This window comes from Hemitrygon akajei, chromosome 24 (genome assembly GCF_048418815.1).
Source record: "Hemitrygon akajei chromosome 24, sHemAka1.3, whole genome shotgun sequence".
Taxonomy (NCBI): domain Eukaryota; kingdom Metazoa; phylum Chordata; class Chondrichthyes; order Myliobatiformes; family Dasyatidae; genus Hemitrygon; species Hemitrygon akajei.
Window position 1 is genome coordinate 57,008,807 of NC_133147.1, and position 25,006 is coordinate 57,033,812.

Consider the following 25,006-nt stretch of genomic DNA (forward strand, 5'->3'; position numbering starts at 1 on the left):
AATGCACAGAATTGGAACCAGAGTATTTCGACTGGGAGGCCCCGCCTATAGTGGTGCAAACACTATATCAATTCACAGACATCTTGGTTTGACGCGTGTGTCCTACGACCAGGCATACCTCCTCCTTCAAACTTCACGCGCGAATCATATTTTTGCAGCTATTCAGACATGTTGGGTAGAATTGAAATTTCAAAGTTCGAAGTAAGTTTATTGTTGAATTGCGTATATGTGACCATATCCAGACCTGAGATAAATTTTATTGCGGGAATACTCAACGAAACACGGGGGGGGGGGGGGCTGTACCTGTGTGGATGGAAGTCGAGAAGATACTGCCACCAATCAGAACTAACGGCGATCACCAAGTGTGCAATTCAAGGGTGCAATTGCATAATGAGGTATTGAGGTCAAGGTCTTGAAATTTATTGATTAGTTTTGTGCGGATGATGATGTTGAGCGCCAAGTAGCAGCCGATAAAAAAAAATTCCCGATTGTGAGAATATTTCAATGGAGAGGCAAGTGAAGCTGAGTGAAGTTCTCCCCTTACTTTCGAGAGCCTGATGGCTGAAGGGTAGAAACTGTTCCTGAAGCAGGTAATGTGTATCTTAAGTGTCCCGTGCATTCTTCCTGATGGCAGTAACGCGAAGAACTCAAGTACTATATAGCGGCGCCAAAGATGATTGATGCTGCTTTCCTGCCACAGCTCTTCGTGGAGATGTGCGTACTGGTGGAGAGTGCTTTACATGTGATACACTGTGCCATATAGATTACTTTTTTAAGGGATGTTCCCCTCAATGTAGGTTGTGTTTCCATACCAGTCTGCGATGCAACGAGATATACACTCCACTGCACATCTATTGAATTTCGCCAAAGTTGTAGATGTAATGCCGAATCTTCGCGAACTCTAAAGGAAGTAGAAGCACTGCCGTGCTTTCTTCACGATTAAAATTGCGTTCTATGACCAGAGCAGTTCCTCCCAAGTAACAACACTGAGCAATGTAACATTGCTGATCGTTTCCACCTTTGATTGTCTGATGAGGACCAACTTGTAGATCCTTGGGAACCTCGTTCTAAAGTCAATATTCAGCTCTTTAATTTTGATCATACTTTGTAAGAGTTTGTTACCATGGCACCCCTCAGCCAGACCTGCAATCTCTGCCCTGCATGCATATTTGTTACCACCTTAGATTCAGCCCACGACGGTGGTATCCTCAGCAAACTTGATTGTAGCTTTCAAATTGTGCTTAACCATAGAGTCATTAGCATAAAGTGAGTACAGCGGGTTTAGGGCGTGGGGGCTAAGTACACAGCTGTACCCGTGTGGATGGAGATCGGGAAGATAATGTTACCAATCAGAACTAACTGGGATCTCCAAGCGTGAAAATCGAGGATGCAATTGCACAATGAGGTATTGAGGTCAAGGTCTTCAAACTTATTGATTAGTTTTGTGCAGATGATGCTGTTGAGTAGCAGCCGATAAAGAAAATCCCGATTTTTGCAGCCTCCCTGTTCAGAAGATCCTGTGTTGTGTTAAGAACCAGTAACATGTCATCTGTTGCTCCGGTGGGCAAACTGAGGCGCATATTAGCATACAAATGCAGTTGCAAAAGAATATATCACCTCTTAACCGTCGCTGCTTTCTCCTTGCTTTCATTATTATGGGAGAGGTCTTGTCGAGGGAAATGCTGAAAGATCAGCTCGCAAGTTTCATCAAATATATGTCATGGTATTTTATTTCTGGAATTTGATAACAAGAATGCGAAACCCAAGACTGTTAAAGATTTCCACTTGCTATTTTTATCTCTTCCATGCATATCTATCACGTCAGCTCGTTGTCGTATTCTTCAGCCGGCAAATGCAAATCGCGCCCAGTCTCCACCCAGCCAATAGGATTCACCTGCCACTCGCTCCAGGCTCATCAGCCACAGCCTTATTAATCACTTATGTCCCACATTCCTCTTCACTCCTGCACCATCCAGCTTCATTTCATTTCAATTTTCCATCTTTTTATTCATTTTCTAATAAAGAATATAAAAATCAGAGGAGGTTTAGCAAACAGATAATACAAAAGACATATAAACAACAGTAAAACAGGAAGTATTTATTGTCAAAATCAGATAGGTAAATGTTACGCTGTTATATATACAATATAATCGAAAAAACTATAACTCCTCAGAACAATCATAAAAAAATTGGAAAATTTATTTAATAAAGGGAAAAAAACACTAAACTAAAACAACAAAAAAAAGGAAGATTGGGCAGTCCATTTGAAGATAAAATTAGAAAAAATCAGAAAGAGAAAAAAAAAAACATCCTTCCAGTCATCTCCTAACCTTCACGGATAAGGATCTTCCCCAAGGAGAATTAAAAATAAATAAATAAATGATTACTTCATGTGAACATATTGAATAAAGGGTCGCCAGGCTTGTTTAAAATTAAAAGATGTATCAAATTTCCGGCTTCTAATTTTCTCAAAGCTTATCATGACATAATGGAGGAGAGCCATCCACCTTCAACCGATTTTTCACGTCTTCACTCTTCCTCCCTATAGTTTACCCTACTGCCTGTTGTGTTTAGTTTCTGTTCTCTCCTGTTTTGCACCCCTTGGTGACTTATCTATTACTATTGGTTTCGTTGGTTACCAGACTGTCTCCCCTACTCTGCTTTCGGGTCAAGTCTTCTCTATATTTTGTTACAGTTTGTTATATTTTGTCACTTTGAGCTAATGTCCTGGTTTGTCCAGAGAATCATAAAAAGAAGCTGCTATCGCTATTCATGAACTGCATTACTCCTTTATGGACTGTTCATAACAAATCCTCCTCATGCTCGGAATTTTAAACCAATATTCATAAATATCTGCGTTAATTGCCATCCGCAATTTTTTGCTTATGTGTTTCTGTCCTCGTGATCGTTGTTTTCCAGCATCAGAAGCCACACTAAATCGTATTTTTCCTTCGTGATCTATAATATTTACCGCTTATTATCATCGGCACGTTTTGATAGATTAGAGATGGACTCGATCTTTCCTATAGTGGAGGTGTCCCGACATGGCAGGTAAATATGAGAAAGGATGAGATGAGATACAAGACTATCCAAATGGCGTTCCAAGGGAAAGATTCAGCAGATGAAAGGTTTAACGTAAATGTAGCGTTTGAGGCTCTGGACCCTAATCACTGGTGCGTAAAAATAAATGAAGGTTAGGCAGTCTCTCTAAAAGACTTTGGACTTTGAAAGGCCCACTTAGACTGGACCTGGAGATGATGTTCACCATAGTGAGAGAGTATTGGAATAGAGAATCCAAGCTCGGATAGAAGTATGATCCTTTCGAATGGAGATGTGGAGGACTTTGTTCTTCTGAAGGCTGATGAATGAATGTCAACGTTAATTGCCTTGCGAAATGTTCTGCTTAGGTGATTCTATCTTCGTGATCTTAGCTTTCCTGCATCACATGCCACACTAAGTGCGATATTTGTTCTCATCCGTAGTATTTACCCCCTATAATCACAAGCACCTTCTGGTAGTGTGGATGTAGAAACAATATTCGCTACAGCGGAGGCATCGAAGACTAGAGGGCAAATATGAGAAAGGATGTTTTGGAAATGGAGCCATTTCAGTGGCGTCACAAGAAAGATTCAGCAAATGAAATGGTTAACGTATATGCACCCATTGAACTCCGATCCCCATTCACTGGAGTTTAAAAGAATAAAGTTGGGGTCTCACTGAAAGCTTTTGAACCTTGAACGGCTGACGTAGATGGGACGTGAAGAGACTGTTTTATTTAGTGAGGTGTTTCGCAGCCCCACCCATAAATTATCATTCAGCAAGTTCTGCAGTCGGTCATGATAGCATTGCTGTGGCATTTCCCCTTAGCAGTAACACCATAGAACTATAGAACCATAGAACATTACAGCACAGTACAGACCCTTCAGCCCTCTGTGTTGTGCCGACCCATATAATCCTTTTAAAAAGTACTAAAACCACACTACCCCATAACCCTCCATTTTTCATTCATCCATGTTCCTGTCCAAGAGGCTCTTAAATATCCATAATGTTTTAGCCTCTACCACCATCCCTGGCAAGTAATTCCGGGCATTCACAACCCTCTGTGTAAAAAACTTACCCCTGATGTCTCCTCTAAACTTCCCTCCCTTATTTTTGTACATATGCCCTCTGGTGTTTGCTATTAGTGCCCTGGGAAACAGGTACTGACCATCCACCCTATCAATGCCTGTCATAATCTTGTAGACCTCTATCAAGTCCCCTCTCATTCTTTTACGCTCCAAAGAGAAAAGTCCCAGCTCTGCAAACCTTGTTTCATATGACTTGTTCTCCAAACCAGACAACATCCTGGTAAATCTCCTCTACACCCTCTCCATAGCTTCCACATCCTTCCTATAATGAGGTGACCAAAACTGAACACAATGCTCTAAGTGTGGTCTCAACAGAGATTTGTATAGCTGCAACATGTCCTCTCTACTCTTGAACTCAATCCCCCGGTTAATGAAGCCTAGCATCCCATAGGCCTTCTTAACTACCCTATCAACCTGTGCAGCGACCTTGAGGGATGTATGGATTTGAACCTCAAGGTCCCTTTGTTCATCCACACTCTTAAGTAACTGACCATTATTCCTACTCAGTCTTCTGGTTTGTCTATCCAAAATACATCACCTCACACTTGTCCGGATTGAACTCCATCTGCCATTTTTCTGCCCAATTACCTGGGAGGCAAACTACCATCCGGGTTTCTTTCCTGCATCCACAGAATCGCCTGTCTGAACCCCTGACTATAGAATCCCCTATCACTACTGTCTTCTTCTTCCTTTCTCTAACTTCCTGAGCAACAGGGCCAGAATCTGTGCCAGAGGCACGACCACTGTCGCTTCCCCCAGGTAGGCTGTTCACCCCCCCCCCCCCCACCGAACAGTACTCAAACAGAAGTACTTATTGTCAAGGGGTACAGCCACAACCACCAGACCTCCTCCTCTAATCCCACACCCTAAGGTGTGTCTAAAACAAAGGAAAACTGGAATACTGATGCTGCCAGTCCTGCCCCTTCTGTAGCCAGATCGCACTGATGGGTATACTATCATAATTCAAGGTGTTGATCCATGCGCTGAATTCAACTGTCTTTTCAACCGCACCTCTTGCTTTGGCATAGTATTTAGCTCAGGATTTTAGGGGCATCGTGCTCAACGTTTTAATTCCTGACTTTGTCGGATGTCTTAACAACATCTATCTCTACAACCACTCTACAAATTGTTCTGGCTCTCTGGTTGCAATTTTCTTGCTCTCCTAGGATGATCCCACCCTCAGATCCTTGCAGCATGAGTTAGCGAAGCTTCCTGTTGATATGTTAGTACACTTCCAGTTCAGCTGCAAACTGTCTTCTCTGTACAGGATCCATCTTCGCTGGAGGAGTGCCCAATGATCCGAACATCTGGCACCTTCCTTCCTGCGCCAAATCCTTAGCCACGTGTTCAACTGTATAATCTTCTTAACTATAGCCTCTCTAACTCGTGGTACTAGTAGCAATCGTTTAGGTCATTACCCTGGGGTTCCTGCTCTTTAACTTAGCAGAGCTTTCCAGTAGATCTTTCGTTGGATCAGACAGACAACCGTCAATTATTGTCTCTTGGATAGTCTCTCACACATATACATCTTCAGACAGGGGTGCGGATGGGTGTTATATGATGGGAATTAGGAATGAGAAATAGGTAGTTGCACAAAACGGGTTTTGCACGGAGTTAGTGAGAATTTTGATTCCATACGCTTCAGTACAGTCTGAATCAATTCAATTTCTTTCCATCCAGCTCGGCCACCGAGACCTCAAATATCAAGTGACCAACCGGATAAAGTCTACGTGTCAGATGAATCGGTCAAGTTAACTTGTTGGATAACTGGTTCGGTACTTTCTAATTGCACCTTTCACCTGTACAAAAACGGAAAACCAGTAGAGGAAAAACAATCCCAGCGAATCAGCGTGACGTTCTCCATCGCGAATGGAGTTGATGCATCGGGCAAATACAGTTGTTTATACACGGGCATAGTGTCCGGTAGAACCATATCCTCAGAAGAAAGCGACAGCATAGAGGTAACAGTCGTGGGTGAGTGTTTTGTTTTCCTATTCAACCAGGTGACAAATACATACAATTGGAGCAAGAGTATTTCGGCAGGGAGGTCCCACCCAAGGTGGTGCAAACACAATATCTATTCACACTCATCTTGGGTTGACGCATGTGTACTACGACCGGGCATATCTCCTCCTTCAGTCTTCCTGTTTTCCCGCGCAAATCATGTTTTTGGAGAGATTGAGGCAGGATGGGCACAATTGAACGTTCAAAAGTCGAAGTAAGTGTACTGTTGAAGTACGTTTATGTCAACATATCCAATCCTAAAGAGCATTTTATTGCGGGCTTACACAATGCAACCACTGTACAAAAATAACCATAATAGATTCTATGAAAAAATTCGCCAATGCCAGCGCTCTACTAGGTTCAAGATGTAACAAATTCCAAAAACAAAAGGAAAGAAATAAGACTAGTAAAACATAATTAAGCAGTAAGTATCGATAACGTAAGATGAACATTTAAAGTAAAATTGGATAGGTATATAGACAGGAAAGGAATGGAGGATTATGGGCTGAGTGCTTGTCAGTGGCACTAGGTGAGAGTAAGCGTTAGGCACGGAGTAGAACGGCCGAAATGGCCTGTTTCCGTGCTGTAATTGTAATATGGTTATATAGTTATATGATTAAATGAACTGTATTTGAATGTGAGTCGAGATTTTGTGGGATATTTCAATGGAGTGGCAAGTGAAGTTGAGTGAATCGTAAAAACAAATTACGCACCAAATGCTGGGGTGAAAACAACACGTACAACACGCTGGAGGAACTCAGCAGGTCGGTCAGCAACAGTCAACTTTTCGGGCCAAGACCCTTAGTAAGGACTAAAGAGGAAGGTGTCAGGGTCCTTATAAATAAGGTGGGGGTGGTGGTGGGAACTAGAAGGCTGCTAGGTGCCAGGTGAAAAACCAATAAGAGGAAAGATCTGTAGGAGGGATAGGCAGGAAAGGTGAGGCGGCTAAGTATGGACATACCCGAATGGGAATGTAAAGCAGAGTTGAGGTGGGTGGTGGTCTGGTAGGTGAGGTCAATGGGAAGTCGGTCCCTGCGGTGGTGACAGGAGGATGGGCTGAAGGCCAAAGTGCGGAAATGGAGGAGATGCGGGTGAGGGCATCATTGATGACGGAAGAAGGGAAACCACGATCTACAGCCTGGGAGCAGATGCGGCGGAGACGGAGGAAATGGGAATAAGGAATAGCATTGTTGCATGTGGCAGTGTGGGAAGAGGTATAGTCGAGGTAGTTCTGAGAGTCAGTGAGTATATAGATGTCAGTAGACAGTCTGTCTCCAGAGATGGAGACCGAGAGGTCGAGAAATGGGAGAGAAGTGTCCGAGATGGCCCAAGTGAATCACCTTTCCTGCTTATGCCCTCCCTGCTTCCCCTCCGCCACCCCTTGCTCTTTCCTCTTAATTGTTTTTCACATGGCACCTAACAGCCTTCTCTTTCTCACGCTGCCCCCACCTTCTTTATAGGGCCTCTGGCTCCTCCCTCTTCAGTCTTTACGAAGGGTCTTGCCCCGAAACGTTAACTGCTCGTTTCCACGGATGCTGACCGACCTGCTGAGTCCTCCAGCGTGTTGTACGTGTAGAGGTTGAGTGACGTTCTCCCCTTAAGTCCAAGAGCCTGATGGCTGAAGGGTAGTAACTGTTCCTGAAGCAGGTGATGTGAATCTTAAGGGTCCTGTACATTCTTCCTGATGGCAGCAGCGAGAAGAACGCCAGTACTGTATTGCGGCGTCACTGATAATTGATGCTGCTTTCATGCGACAGCTCTTCGTGGAGATGTGCGTAGTGGTGGAGAGTGCTTTACCCGTGATAGACTGGGCTATACCCTTTACTTTTTACGGGAATTTCCGTTCAAGGTAGGTTGTGCTTCCATACCAGCCTATGATGCAACGAGTCGATATTCGCTCCACTGCACATCTGTAGAAGTTCGTCATATTTGTAGATATAATGCCGAAACTTCGCGAACTCCAAAGGAAGTAGAAGCACTGCCGTGCTTTCTTCACAATTAAAATTGCGTTCTCGGACCAGAACAGTTCATCCGAAGTAATAACACAGAACAATGTAATATTGTTGAATGTTTCCACCTCTGATTGTCTAATGAGGTTTAGCTGATAGACCCTTGGGTTCCTCGTCCTAAAGTCAATATTCAGCTGTTTAATCATGATCATATTTTGTAAGAGTTTGTTACTATGGTACCCTTCAGCCAGATCTGCAATCTCTGTCCTGTGTGCGTATTTGTCACCACCTTAGATTCGGCCTACGATGGTGGTATCGTCAGCAGACTTCATTGTAGCATTCAAGCAGTGCTTAACCATACAGTCATTAGCATAAAGTAAGTATGGCGGGTTTGGGGCGGGGGGGGGGGTGTAAGTACACAGCTGTACCTGTGTAGATGGAGATCGAGAAGATACTGTTAACAATCAGAACTAACTCGGATATCCAAGCGTGGAAATCGAGGTTGCAATTGCACAATGAGGTATTGAGGTCAAGGTCTTCAAACTTATTGATTAGTTTTGTGCAGATGATGATGTTGAGTGCCGAGTAGCAGCCGATAAAGAAAATCCCGATTTTTGCAACCCCCCTGTTCAGAAGATCCTGTGTTGTGTTAAGAACCAGTAACATGTCATCTGTTGCTCCGGTGGGAAAATTGAGGGGCATATTAGAATAAATATGCGGTTGCAAATGAATATCTCACCTCTTAACCCTCGCTGCTCTCTCCTTGCTTTCACTGTTATTGGAGGGCTGTTCTCCATAGGAGCATAGAACAATAGAATATTACAGCACATAAGCAGGACTTTTGGCCCCTCATGGTTGTGCCGAAACAATTTTCTGCCTGGTCCCACTGAGCTGCACCTGGCACATATCCCTCCGCACACCTCTCATCCATGACCCTGTCCAAGTTTTCTTAAATGTTAAAAGTGAGCCCACATTTTCAACTTCATCTGGCGGCTCATTCCACACTCACACCACTCTCCGTGTGAAGAAGCCCCTCCAGTGTTCCCTTTAACCTTTTCCCCCTTCACTAGTAACCCATGTCCTCTGTTTTATTTTCTCCCCTAGTCTCAGCGTAAAAAGCCTGCTTGCATTAACTCTATCTATAGTCATCATAATTTTATATACCTCTATCAAGTCTTCCCTCATTCATCTACGCTTAGGGAATAAAGTCCTAACCTATTCAAACTTTCTCTGTAACTCAGCTTCTCAGGTCCTGGCAACGTCCTTGTAAACCTTCCCTGCACACTATCAACCTTCATCCTTCCTGTAATTTGGTGACCAAAACTGCACACAGTACTCCAAATTCGGCCTCACCAATGGCTTATACAACCTCACCATAACATTTCAGCTCTTATACTCAATACTTTGATTTATAAAGGCCAATGTACCAAAAGCTCTCTTTACTACCCTATGTACCTGTGACGCAACTTTTAGGGAATTTTGTATCTGTATCCTAGATTCATCTGTTCTACTGCACTCCTCAGTGCCCTGCCATTTACCTTGCATGTTCTGCCTTGGTTTTTCCTTCCAACGTGCAATACCTCACACTTGTCTGTATGAAACTCCATCTGCCATTTTTCTGACCATTTTCCAGCTGTTCCAGATCCCTCTGCAAGCATTGAAAACCTTTCTCGCTGTACACTACACCTCCAATCTTTGTATCATCAGCAAATTTGCTGATCCAATTTACCACATTATCATCTAGATCATTGATATAGATGATAAATATCAATGGATCTAGCGCTCATCCCTGTGGTACACCACTAGTCACATGCTTCCACTCAGAGAAGCGATCATCCACTACCACTCTCTGACTTCTCCCATTGAGCCAATGTCTAATCTAATTTACTACCTCGCCATGTATACATAGCGACTGAATCTTCCTAACTAACCTCCAATGTAGGACCTTGTCAAAGGCCTTACTGAAGTCCATGTAGACAACATCCACTGCCTTCCCTTCATCCACTTTCCTTGTAACCTCCTCGAAAAACTCTAATGGATTTGTTAAACATGACCTAACACGCACAAAGCCGTTTTGACTTTCCCTAATAAGTCCCTGTCTAGTTAATACTTGTACATCCTATCTCTTAGTAATTCTTTCAATAATTTACCTACTACCGACGTCAAACTTACCGGCCTATAATTCACTGGATTACTTTTAGAGTCTTTTTTAAACTATGGAACAACATGAGCTATCCTCCAATCCTCCGGCACCTCACCCATAAATACCGACATTTTAAATATATCTGCCAGGGCCCCTGCAATTTCAACACTAGTCTCCTTCAAGGTCCAAGGGAAGAGCCTGTCAGGTCGTGGGTATTTATCTACTTTGATTTTCCTCAAGATGGCAAGCGCCTCCTCCTCTTCAATCTGTATAGGTTCCATGACCTCACTACTTGTTTGCCCTTTTTCCGTTGACTCCATACCTGTTTCCTTAGTAAATACAGATGCGGAAAAAAAGATTCGCGATCTCCCCCATTTCTTTTGGTTCCATACATATCCGACCACTCTGATCGTCAAGAGGACCAATTTTATTCCTTTCTATCCTTTTGCTCTTAATATATCTGTAGAAGCACTTTGGATTATGTTTCACCTTGACTGCCAAAGCTACCTCATGCCTTCTTTTAGATCTCCTGATTTCTTTCTTAAGCATTGTTTGGACGTTTTATACTCCTCAAGTACCTTATCTGCTTCTATACATGTCATACATCTCTTCTTTATCAGAGTTCCAATATCCTTAGAGAACAAAGGTTCCTTAAATTCTTATTCACGTTGCCTTTAATCGTGTCAGGAACATACAAACTCTGCTCTCTCAAAATTTCTCCTTTGAAGGTCTCCCACTTACCAACGACATCCTTGCCAGAGAACAACCTGTCCCAATCCACGCTTTTTAGATCCTTTCCCATTTCTTCAAGTTTGCCCTTTTCCCACTTTATAACTTCAACCCGAAGACCATATCTATCTTTATCGATGATCAAGTTGAAACTAACGGTGTTATGATTACTGGAACCAAAGTGTTCCCCTACACACACTTCCGTCACCTGTCCTAACTCGTTTCCTAATAGGAGATATAATTTTGCATCCTCTCTAGACGGTACCTCTATATATTGATTTAGAAAACTTTCCTGAACACATTTTACAAACTTTAACCCGTCTAGACCTTTAACAGTATGGAAGTCCCAATCAATACGTGGAAAATTAAAATCCCCTACTATCGCAACTTTATGTTTCCTGCAATTGTCTGCTATCTCTCTGCAGATTTGCTCCTCCAATTCTCGCTGACTATTGGGTGGTCTATAATACAACCCCATTAATGTGGTCATACCTTTCCTGTTTCTCAGCTCCCCCTATATGGCCTCGGCAGACAAGCCCTCCAATCTGTCTTGCCGGAGCACTGCTGTAACATTTTTCCTGACTAGCAATGCCACCCCACACCCCGGATCTCATACTTCCCCTCTGCCTCTATCACGTCTGAAACATCAGAACCCTGGAACATTAAGCTGCCAGTCTTACCCCTCCTAAAGTCAGGTTTCACTAATGGCTACAATGTCATGATTCCACGTGTCAATCCACGTCCTCAGCTCGTCAGCCTTCCACTCATTACTCCTCACATTGAAATAGTGGGAAATGCTGGAAGATCATCTCCTAACTTTCATCATATATATGTCGTTGTATCTTTTTTTCTAGACTTTAATAAAAAGCATGCGAAACCCAAGACTGTTAAAAATTTCCATGGACTATTTTAACACTTCCATGTCATATCTATCAGGTCCGCTCGTGCTCGCATTACCCAGCCTGCAAAAGCAGTTCGCGCCCAGTCTCCACCCAGCCAATAGGATTCACCGGGCACTCGTTCCAGGCTCATCACCTGCAGCCTTATTAATCCCTTATCTCCCACAGGCCTTCTTCACTCACGTACCATCTAGCTTCAACCGCTAGTTCTCTTCTTCACTCTTCCTCCGTAACGTTTACCCTGCTGCCTGTTGTGTTTAGTTTCTGTTCTCCCCTGTTTTGCTCCTCATGGTGCCTTGTCTATTAATAATGATTTCGTTTGTTGCCAAACTGTCTCCCCAACTCTGCTTTTGGGTCAAGTCTTCTCTATATTTTCTGACAGTGTCACTTTGAGCTAATGTCCTGGTTTGCCCGGAGAATTACAAAAAAGCTGCTATCGCTATTCAGGAGCTGCATTACTGGTTTATGGACTGTTCATGTTAAATCTTCCGCATGCTCGGAATTTAAACCTAATATTCATAAGTATCTGCGTTAATTGCCACCCGCAACTTTCTGCTTAGGTGATTCTGTCCTCGTGATCATTGTTTTCCAGCATCACAAGCCACACTAAATCGTACTTTTTTCTTTGTGATCTATAATATTTACCGCTTACAATCACAGGCACGTTCTGGTAGATTAGATATGGACACGATCTTTCCTATAGTGGGGGAGTCTAGGACTGGAGGGCAAATATGAGAAAGGATGAGCTGGGATTCGAAACGGTCCAAATAGCGTTTCAAGAGAAAGACAGTACAGATGAAAGTCTTAACGTATACGTAGCGTTTGAGGCTCTGGACCCTACTCACTGGTGCGTAAAAATAAATGAAGGTTGTGCGGTCTCTTTAAAAGACTTTGGACATTGAAAGGCCTACTTAGACTGAACGTGATGTTCCCCATAGTGTGAGAGATCAGAGGACACAGGTCGGATGGAAGGATGGTCCTTTCGAACAGAGATGAGGAGGAAGTTCTGCTTTTAGATGGTGATGAATGTGGTATTCATTTCCACTGTAGTATCTGGAGGTCGTCATTGGGTATATTTAAATAGAAACGGTAGGTTCATTATTAGTATGGGAGTCAAAGGCTGGGGTGGAAAACGAGGAAAACAGGGTTAAGAACGATAAATAATAAGTCAGCCATGATGGAATGGTGGAGCAGATCTTAAAGGCGGAATGATCTCAATTTGATCCCATGTCTTATGTTCTTATATCTAGGTTTACTGAAATAGTTGCATGTCACAGTTATTTGCTTGCATTATTGTCTGCATGATTTCTTTCCTTCTCTCTGCACATTGGGCGTTTAACTGTCTTTTTTAACGTGTTCTTTTGGGTGTCTTGTTTTCTGGCACTCAAACTCCAAATTTAGCTTCACGAATTTCTAAAACGTCTTGAATATAATATCCTACCTCAAGTACTCAGTCTTTTGACTTATGAAACCCAATGTGCCAAAATCATTATTTACTACGCTTTCAAGCTATAACGCTGCTTTCTGTGAATTATGCCCCTGCATTCCAATATTGTTCCTTCCATCGCATTCCTCAGTTACCACTGTGTAAAACCTATCCTGATTGAACATATCGAACTGCATCAACTCTCACTAAAATCTGTCTAACATTTTCAGCCCGTTTTCCCAGCTGGTCCCGATCCCCTTGCATGTTATGATAGTCCTTCTCGTTGTCCACTACACTACCAATCTCGGTATCATCCGCAACATTGCTGATCCACTTCACCTCTTATCATCCAGATCGTATCCAGCAAATCAATATCTTTAACTTATATCTGGTAGCTCTTTCGTTCAATCATACATACAGGCATACGTCACTTTTTGCCACTAGGAAAGTTCCTTATACATAGAAAACGTCAGGCGAGGGCTGGGTGTTATATAATGGAAATTAGGAATGGGAGGTAAGTAGCTGCACAGAACGGGGTTTGCACGGAGTTAGTGAGAATTTTGATTCAGTCCGCTTGTGTGCAGTCTGAATGAATTTATTTTCTTTCCTTCCAGCTCAGCCACCGAAACCTCAAATATCAAGTGATCGAGGAGTCAAGGTCTATCTGACAAATGAATCGGTCATTTTAACTTGTCAGATAACTGATCCGGTACATTGCAATGGCACCTTTCACCTGTACAGCAACCAACAATATGTAAAGAAAGAACCATCACAGCAAGGCAGCGCGACGTTCACCATCCCGACTGGAAGTGATGCAGCGAGCCAATACAGTTGTATTTACTGGTGCACGGTGTCCGGTAGAAACATATCCTCAAGAGAAAGCGACAGAATAAAGTTAACAGTGATGGGTGAGTGTTTTGCTTTCCCATTCAACCAGCTGAGAAATGCACACAATTGGAGCAAAAGTATTTCGACAGGGAGTTCCCGTCCATGATAGCGCAAACAAAATATCAATTCACATTCATGTTGTTTTGACGTTTGCGTAGCAAGAACAAATATGCATTCTTCTTCAACTTTTCCGTTTTCCCCCTCGAATCATATTTTGCAGATATTCAGACATAATGGGCAGTATTCGAATTTTAAAATTTAGTTTATTTTCAAAGTTAGTTTATTGTTGAAGTACGTATATGACACCATATCCAACCCTGAGATGCACTTTCCTGCGGGCATACACAACGAATCCAGAGTACAACAATAACCATAATAGATTCCATGAAAGACATCGCCAATGTGGGCACTAAACCAGGCACAAAAGACAACAAATTTCAAATACAAAAAGAAAGAAATAAGACTAGCAATACATAAATAAGCAATAAACATCGAGAACAGGAGATGACGAGTGTTTGAAAGTAAGTCGAGCTTTTGTGGGAATATTTCATTGGCGTGGTAAATGAACTACCGTAGTTCTCCCCTTTAGTTCAAGAGCCTAATAGCTGATCCTGAAGCTGGTGATGTGAATCCTAACGGTCCAGTAAATTCTTCTCTGATGGCAGCACCGAGAAGAACGCAAGTACTGGATAGCGGCGTCCCTGATGATTGATGCTGCTTTCCTGCGACAACTCTTTGTGCTGATGTGCTGAGTGGTGGAGTGTTCTTTACAACTGATGGACTGGGCCATGTCCATTACTTTTTGTAGAATGTTCCATTCAAGGTAGTTCGCGTTTCCATGCCAGGCTGCAATGCAGACACTCCACTACATATTTATAGACGGTCGTCTAAGTTATAGATGTAATGCCGAATCTACGCGAATTCCAGAGGAAGTAGAGTTGCTGCCGTGCTTCCTTCATAATTAATGTTGCGCGCTAGGACAAGAACAGCTACTCTGAAATAACCTCCCTCTGACTAAGTTAATTTCTCCGCATCTCTGTTCTAAATGGACGTCCTTCAATTCTGAATTCAAGACACCTCTACTATAAAAATAACTTTGCCATATCTAATCTGTCCAGGCCTTTTACCATTCGAATGGTTCTATAAGATCGCTCCTCATTCTACTGAACTCCAGGGAATACAGATCAAATGCTGCCAGACGTTCTTCCTACGGTAACCCTTTCATTGCTGGAATAATTCTCGTGAATATCTGAATCACCTCCAATCTCAGTATATCCTTTCTAAACTTAGGAGCCAAAAACTGCATGCAATACTCCAAGTATCTTCTCACCAGTGCCCTAGGCAGCCCTAAAATCATATCCCTTCTCTTATATTATATACCTCTAGAAATAAATGCAAGCATTGCATTCACCTTCTTCACCATCGACTCAACCTGGAGGTTAACTTTTAGGGTATCTTGCACAAGAACTCCCAAGTCTCTTTGCATCTATGCCATTTTCAATTCTCCCCCCATCTAAATAATTGGCTTCCCGTCCGTTTATTTCTTCCACCCAAGTGCACGGCCATGCGCTTTCCATCATTGTATTTCATTTGGCACTTTTTGCCTATTCCCCCGAACAATACAAGTCTCTCCGCAGGCTCTCTGTTTCTTCAACACTATCCGCTCCTCCGCCTAATCAGCCAATGTTCCACACATTCTAGCAACCCCCAAGTAATTCCATTGGTGCTTATCTTGCTAAGCAGCCTCATGTGCGGAACCTCATGAAAGGATTTCTAAAAATTCAAGTACACCACATCTACTACATCTCCTTTGTCTACCCTGGTTGTATTTTCCTCAAGAATTGCAGTAGGTTAGTGTGGCTGGATTTCACTTTCAGGCAACCATGCTGGCTTTGGCCTACCCTTTCATCCGTCTCCAGCCAGGTATTCTGTAATCTCATCCGTAGCAATCTATTCCAACAACTTCCCAAACAGTGATATTAGGCTAAGAGGTCTATAGTTTCCTTCCTGTTAAATAGCGGAGTAACATTTGCAATTTTCTGGTAATCCAGTACAATGCTAGAATTTATCGATTCTTGAAAGATCAATTTTAATGCCTCTGAAATCTCTCCTGCTACTTCCTTCAGAGTCCGAGTGTGCATTCCATCAGGTCCAGCTGATTTTTCCACTCTGCGACCATTAAGCTTCCTGAGCACCTTCTGAGTCTTAATTCTCACTGTACATACATCACTTTCCTGACATTTTTGAATGTCCGGTATACTGCAGAAATCTTCCACTGTGAAGACTGATGCAAAATACGCATTCAGTTCCTCTGTCATCCCTGCGTCACTCGTTATAATATCTCCAGCGTCATTTTCTATTGGTCCTATATCTATCCTCAACTCTCTTTTACCCTTTATTTGGAATATATCTGTCTTGGACTTCCCTTATTTTTCGCAGAAAATCCAGCCATTGATTCCTGCTAGTGTCCCTTTACAGGCATCCTTGGCAAGTTCCCCTCTCAAGTCATTGTAATTTCCTTTATTCCGTTTAAATACCGGCACATTGGATATTAGTTTCTCATTCTCAAATTTCAAACTGAACTCGATCGTATTGTGATCATTGCTTTCCAAGGGTTCTTTAACCTTAAGCTGTCTTATCACCTTCAGATCATTGCACAACACCAAATCCAGCACAGCCGATCCTCTCGTGAGCTCAGCAACAAGTTGTTCTAAAACGTCATCCGTTAGATATTCTACAAATTCTCTCTCTTGAGGTTCAGTGCTGGCCTGGTTTCCCCAATAAACTTTCATGCCAAAATCCCCAACGATTATAACGACATTGCTCTTCTGACACGCCTTTTCGATCTCCTGTTGTAATTTTGTAATCCACATCCTGGCTGGTGTTCGGAGGCCTGTATACAACTACCATTAGGGTCCTTTTGCCCTTGCCATTTCTTAACTCAACCCATAGAGTCTCTACACCTTACGAACCTATGTCATCCCTTTCTAATGATTTAATATTATTTCTTATACACAGGGCCATACCACCCATTCTGTCTACTAACCTATTTTTCCAATACACCATATATCCTTGGACATTCAACCCTCAATAACAGCCATCGTACTTGCCAATCTGTAGCTGGATTTCAACATCATCCATTTTACTTCTTATTCTTTATTCTTATCCTCTAGAAATTTTCATTATGTATCTCGTGGTATTTTTTTCTGCACTCTGATAAAAACCATGCAAAATGCAAGACTGTTAAAGGTTTCGATGGACAACACACACAAAATACTGGTGGAACACAGCAGGCCAGGCAGCATCTATAGGGAGAAGCGCTGTCGACGTTTCGGGCAGAGACCCTTCGTCAGGACGAAGTTGTTTGAATTTCCAGCATCTGCAGATTTCCTCGTGAAGGTTTCGATGGGCTATTTTCATGCGTTTCCATACCATATATATTACGTCTGCTACCGGTTGCATTCTTTAGTCTTGTATTTTGCTCCACTAAAATCAGTAAAATTATACCGCAAGCACCGGCTATAAATAACAACAGTCCCATTGGTCTACGTGGGCTGATATTCTAACATCTTCTTGAACCTACCTGGTTTTCAACTTACTGTGAAGTTAAGTCTTCATGGGGTTAGATCGCTTTCCACCTACAGCTGTAACTGACGTCGTGTCCTCCGTTTCTCCCCCAGTCTTTTTCTTCTGCTGTCCATCCCGACCCCATTCTTTCTCCCAGTTCATGCTACAGTACTGTTACAGTTACAGTGACGCTATGACAGTTCAGAGTCAATTCCAGAGACCTCTGTAAGGAGTCTCTGTAAGTCTTCCCCGTGGAAAGTGTGGGATTGTTTTTTCTTCTCCTACAGTGCAAATACGCACCTGTTGCATGATTTTTAAAAAAAATAAATTATCCGGTGATCAGATTAGAATTTAGTTGGGTTGTCGGGGATTGCTGGGTGGTGTGGCTCGAAGAGCCGGAAGGACCTATTCCGCGCTATATCGAAAGAATTTAACATGATGTCCTTGATATCTACATTGGGCGTTCCCGCGTTTTTCATCGGCTTTTCCACTGATGCGCTGTTATTGGGTTGATAACGAAGTTACTTTTATATCAAAATGTTCTTGATACCGACAAGCGTGTCAGCGGTCTAGAACGTGTTACAAAGCATTTCTACCTACTTTGCTTTTAGTAAGCAAAAACTAATAATGAAATGACTGGAGATAGGTGAGCCCTAAAACAATAATTTGAGATTTTATCTCCTTTGGGAATGAACTATAACCCGAAGAGTAAAAGTTTATCTTTCTGCTTGTCAAATATTTCAGCATATTCTTTGAAAACTACAGAACCCTGTGAAGCCCGGCATTAACAGTCAGCCTCAGATAGGAAAGTAGACAATTTGAAATTTTCTTCAATAGACGCCTCACGTTATTCAGCATTCTTGCCGAAAGTATTATGTCTGCAGCAGCTACCCTAACATAATGTCTCCCATTTATCTGTTTTAGTAAATTCGGTTCTGCCGTGGATTCCAGTTTTACCTGTCGTGACCCTAATTTTAATGCTTCGAGTATCGATCGTTTACTGCTGGAAACAAGGTAGGCGACACCTGTGAATGAGACCCAACTGTACAGCTAGCAAGAGGAAGATTAGTATCTCACTTTAATCCCTCTTGCAACGGCCTAACTCTCATCGCCTAAATGTGGCAAAAGATTATGAACTGCTATGCGAAATAAAAAGGATTAAATTTATAGGAGATTTACCATAAGGATGCGCACATTAAGGACAGAAATTCAAAATCAGAAACGTGTTTAATATCAACTTTATGAAGGCTGCAAAATGAAATACATGAAAAATAAATATAGTCAAAGACCTGTATTACAGTAAATATGTACACATATTTACAATATAGAACATACATAGAATAGTACAGAACAGTACAGGCCCTTCGGCCCACAATGTTGTGCCGACCCTTAAACCTGTCTTCTATATAATCCCCACCTTAAATTTCGCCATATGTCTGTGTCTTAAATTTCTCTAGTGTATTTAGATAGATAGATAGATAGATACTTTATTCATCCCCATGGGGAAATTCAACTTTTTTTCCAATGTCCCATACACTTGTTGTAGCAGAACTAATTACATACAATACTTAACTCAGTAAAACAAAAAATGATATGCATCTAAATCACCATCTCAAAAAGCATTAATAATAGCTTTAAAAAGTTCTTAAGTCCTGGCGGTAGAATTGTAAAGCCTAATGGCATTGGGGAGTATTGACCTCTTCATCCTGTCTGAGGAGCATTGCATCGATAGTAACCTGTCGCTGAAACTGCTTCTCTGTCTCTGGATGGTGCTATGTAGAGGATGTTCAGAGTTATCCATAATTGACCGTAGCCTACTCAGCGCCCTTCGCTCAGCTACCGATGTTAAACTCTTCAGTACTTTGCCCACGACAGAGCCCGCCTTCCTTACCAGCTTATTAAGACGTGAGGCGTCCCTCTTCTTAATGCTTCCTCCCCAACACGCCACCACAAAGAAGAGGGCGCTCTCCACAACTGACCTATAGAACATCTTCAGCATCTCACTACAGACATTGAATGACGCCAACCTTCTTAGGAAGTACATTCGACTCTGTGCCTTCCTGCACAAGGCATCTGTGTTGGCAGTCCAGTCTAGCTTCTCGTCTAACTGTACTCCCAGATACTTGTAGGTCTTAACCTGCTCCACACATTCTCCATTAATGATCACTGGCTCCATATGAGGCCTAGATCTCCTAAAGTCCACCACCATCTCCTTGGTCTTGGTGATATTGAGACGCAGGTGGTTTGAGTTGTACCATATCACAAAGTCCTGTATCAGTTTCCTATACTCCTCCTCCTGTCCATTCCTGACACACCCCACTATGGCCGTGTCATCAGCGAACTTCTGCACATGGCAGGACTCCGAGTTATATTGGAAGTCTGATGTGTACAGGGTGAACAGGACCGGAGAGAGTACGGTTCCCTGCGGCGCTCCTGTGCTGCTGACCACCGTGTCAGACCTACAGTCTCCCAACCGCACATACTGAGGTCTATCTGTCAAGTAGTCCACTATCCAATCCACCATGTGAGAGTCTACTCCCATCTCCGTTAGCTTGTGCCTTAAGATCTTGGGCTGGATGGTGTTAAAGGCACTAGAGAAGTCAAGGAATGTAATCCTCACAGCACAACTGACGCCCTCTAGGTGAGAGAGTGATTTGTGCAGCAAATACGTGATAGCATCCTCCACTCCCACCTTCTCCTTATAAGCAAACTGAAGAGGATCCTGGGCGTGCCTGGTTTGTGGCCTCAGATTCTGTATTATCAGCCGCTCCATGCCTCCACCACTGACTCAGCCAGAAAATTCCACGCACCAACCACTCTCTGAGTAAACAAACTTCCTCTAATATCCAGCTTCAACTTCCCACCCCTGACCTTAAAGCCATGTCCTCTTATATTGAGCAGTGGTGCCCTAGGGAAGAGGCGCTGGCTGTCCACTCTATCTATTCCTCTTATTATCTTGTACACCTCTATCATGTCTCCTCTCAGCCTCCTTCTCTCCAAAGAGTAAAGCTCTAGCCCCCTTAATCTCTGATCATAATGCATACTCACTAAACCAGGCAGCATCCTGGTAAATCTCCTCTGAACGCTTTTCAATGCTTCCACATCCTTCTTATAACGAGGCCACCAGAACTGGACACAGTACTCCAAGTGTAGCCAAACCAGAGTTTAAAAGGATCATTAAATCGCAACTCTTAAACTCTATCCCTCGACTTATGAAAGCTAACATCCGTGTCAGGTAGGTGCATAACTTGGCTCAACTTTCATTTGAAGTATCTATCGATTTGCCAGCTCACTATGTTATATACTCCTATCATCTTCATTAGCACGGAAAATCTGTATCGGCTGATACAGCTCTCTCTCCCTCCAAAACACAAACACACACACGCGTTCACTCTCTATCTGAAGCACAAAAATCCACTCTCCTTTTCCACTCTCTCTTCATCTCTCTCTACCTTTTCCCCTCCCCGTCTCTCCCTCTCTCCCGGTCACATAAGATGAGACACTGTATGAGAGCAGAATTAGACCATTTTTTCCCATCTAGTCTGCTCCGCCTGTTCATCATGGCGGATTCCTCTTTCCTCTCAGCCCCATCCTCCTGCTTTCTCCCCATAACTATTCATGCCCCGACGAATCAAGAATCTATTAAGCACTGCCTTAAATATACATAAAGACTTAACCTCCGCAGCTGCCTGTAGCAACGAATTCCATTCTCTGGCTAAACAAAATCTTCTTGACCTCCGTTCTAAAAGGACACCCCTCTATTCTGAGGCTGTCCTCTGGTTTTAGACTTTTCCACTATAGGAAAAATTCCCAAATACTCTAAAACACACACGCTTGTATACACTCTCCATCACATACTCTCTCTCTCTCTCTCTCTCTCCTCTCTCTCTCTCTCTCTCTCTCTCTCTCTCTCTCTCTCTCTCTCCTCTCTCTCTCTCTCTCTCTCTCTCTCTCCTCTCTCTCTCTCTCTCTCTCTCTCTCTCTCTCTCTCTCTCTCTCTCCCTCCCTCAGCCTCAGCCTCAGCCTCAGCCTCAGCCTCAGCCTCTTCCCCCACCAATTCCGTTTCCTACATGTTAACAAGCACAAGGTAAGTAGGACCATAACGACATAGAAAGGTAACAGTGCCCCACCTTGGCATGTAGATCCTCGAAGCCCAGTTCAGTAAGTCCTAAAGCCGATTATGTCTCAGTATTGTGACAGGTTTTTGGCGGGGTGGGACTACGGGCCTACCACAGCAGCTGTAAGGCGCTGCTTCCTTCCACTAGCCTGAAGGTGTAGCACTTTCCTAGGCCCTCCTAGCAACCCACCCCAATCGGGGCACGTGAAGCTGCAGGAGCAGGTGATGGTTGGACGGATGAGCAGCTGGTGCTAATCACGTCCTGGTTTTGTGACCACTGACGCCAGGCAATCTCAGAAGGGTAGTGATCATGGCCAGGATCGCTCGTCTACTATCGACACTGTCCAGAAGAAAGCCATGACAAACCATTTCTGTGGAAGGATGTGCCAAGAACAATCATGGTGATGTACGGACCATAATCGGCCACGCCATACGACACGGCACATAGTCGTGATGGTGATCACAGTAACCCGGTTCGGACTTTGTCCGAAATCCTGTGGGAAGCTCCCTGCATCTAAGTCATGTTTTTAACTCCTTTCTTTCATGTTTATGTTCGTTTATTTTCACCCTTGTCCTCACCTTAAGGGACATTTTTGTATTCTTCATGTATTTGTGGACTTGCTCAGGATTTTATTCTGTGCAAAGAAGCAGAAATTGAAAATGTTCATGTAAGCATCTTATTCTCTATACGGCTCTTAACTGCATCGTTTTTAACTTTTTCAAAATCTCCTTATAATTTACAGGGAAGTGCAGAGGCCGCGGGGACTGGAGGTGAGAACATGATTTCGGCGGAACTAAGTGGAATTAACATTCATATTCTAATATTGGGGAAGGTTTTAGAATTCTGAACGTCTTCTCGGAACACTTTTACCCGATATCTGGACTGGTAATTCTCGGGATGTTATTATGACGCACATGATTTCCCGTTTGATCATTGTCCCCAGTGGCAGCACCTCAAAGCGTCTCTCCAAATAGATTACATTAGCCCCTCTGGGTTGCGTTTTCGCGGTTAAGAACGGCGACGGAGCAGTATGATACAACTTTTATATTGGGTAATGTAGTGACTGTACACGATGGACACCTTATGGTATGATATCCAGGAACCGCGCCTACCGAAACGAAGTACATGCACTCTTGAATGCCCGCAATCAAAAGAAAATGCTTCCCGCACGTGGGAATCCCAACTGATTGACTACGCGATCGATCGTCCGCATACCCACTCGCTACATTCTCACAATCGATCTGATACCGTTCATAATTAATGTTTGCTGATTTTCCTCAGTATTTACCTTCCCAGTTTTTTTTTTCATACAACTTTGTGGGATGTTAAAGTACTTTCACATTTTGTTGACAATTCGTTTTACTCCTTTTTTTACTCTTAATATTATTTGAACTCTCCCTCACGCTTCCGTTTCTAAATTATAATTTTTCCACGTCCTTTTCTCGCCTCGATCTGATATGGTACACCTCTGGCCGTCAAGAGGTTTCCACATTCGATTCTAGTTTTTGAAAGCAATGAAGGCCTCACATCGATTGACTGAAATCAGAATTGTCCGTGCCTTATTTGCTAATGTTGAAGTATTCCCTAGGTTATCCCAAATTCAAGTCATGTTAAAGTTCAGTTTCATTGTCATTTCAACCATGTACATTTATACCGCTAATGGAAACAATGTTCCTCTGGACCAAGGTGCATATTACAGTATATATTACAGTACAGTACTCACGCGCAACAGATATAATTGTCACATTTTCACAAATAATGAGCTACTTTTACGACGCGAGTTAACAACGTAAACAGTATGTCACTAACTGGCGCTTCGTCTGTGATGATACCTGGGTGCTGACAGTGACTGCCGGATTTCTGCTATTCACATCTATCATACTCATCTGGACAATATCTGGACTCTAATTCTTTGCGTTGCATCACAGTCACAGGGTACCCTCGGGCACGCCAAACTGTGATACACTTAAATCATTCGCCATTTGTAAAATGTAACGCCTTCCACTCTTCCGCTAACGTTCATAATTATACGTTATTCTCGTTTACTCCCATCTGGCCTGTTGGGACAACTCAGTTCCTGGGAAGGTTGTCTACATATCAACCAGATGGATCTCCTCCATTTTTTCCCCGCCAAATTCAATATCTTTGCAGTATCTTACAAATAAAATATGCTGACTTGTAAATTTATGTTCTTTCAGAAACGCTCCTCCTTCTAAGGACGCTCCCAGTGACTATATCGTACGTAAGTATTGTGTGACACCTAGAATGGCACGAGGTGTTAATTACATTTTATTTGTCGTTTCATGAGGGACAGCGATGTAATGTTATTTGAATGAAAGTAACTTTGCAACGTTCTCGCGATCGTGTGAGTAAGCTATGAACTGTGTTCAGAATCCAATACCAGGCATTAGCATTGTGTTCTCTCAGCAAAGGAGTATATGGAAAATGTTGGAATCACTCAGGACGTCCGTCAGCATCTGTGGAATGAATCTGATCTGAAGTATTACATGCAAATTTCGTTCCACACCTGAACTGTGGTAGAAAGGAGTGATTGCTTATCAGACCGGTCCTGGAAGTCAGTATGGTTTCCGTCATGGGAAATCTTGCGTGACAAACCTGTAGGAATTCTCTGAGGATATAACTTGCAGGATAGAAAAAGGAAAGTCAGTACATACTATTTATGTGGATTTTCAGAAGGCCGTTGACAAGGTGGTCAACGTAAGATCCATGCGATTACAGGAAATTATAGCATGGACAAAGGGTTCTACACCACACTCTAACAGTGACTAAAATTAAGAAATAAACATTGGCTGACTGATAGGAGGCAAAAAGTAAATATTGAAATCGGAGTTTTAAACATTGATGCATTGTTTTTATTTTTGTACAGTTGCTGATCTTAAGGGAATACCACGAAAGAAAAAACAAAGAGTGAGTTGAAAATTCGTTTTTCGTTATAACTTGTGATTTACGTCCTTGCTTTAATAATTTGGCTGTTCATCTTCGAGTTGTCCAATAGGTGTCTTTCAGCATTACATTTTTTGAAATGTTTGCATTACTTATTTCTTAAACTTGAACGGATCATCATACTAGCATAAAAAAGTGAATTACGTGGAAGGATATGCATCTTCACGCAATTAATACGTGACTAGGTTGTGA

The 25,006-nt window shown here is 42.7% G+C and overlaps 1 long non-coding RNA gene across 1 annotated transcript; it reads left to right on the forward strand.

Moving 5' to 3' along the window:
* Positions 1-13,897: 13,897 nt before the first annotated feature.
* LOC140715632 (uncharacterized) lies at positions 13,898-24,777 on the forward strand. Its single transcript, XR_012096181.1, has 5 exons — positions 13,898-14,185; positions 18,657-18,746; positions 22,593-22,620; positions 24,049-24,092; positions 24,738-24,777. It is a non-coding gene; the product is annotated as an uncharacterized lncRNA (long non-coding RNA).
* The last annotated feature ends 229 nt before the right edge of the window (positions 24,778-25,006 follow it).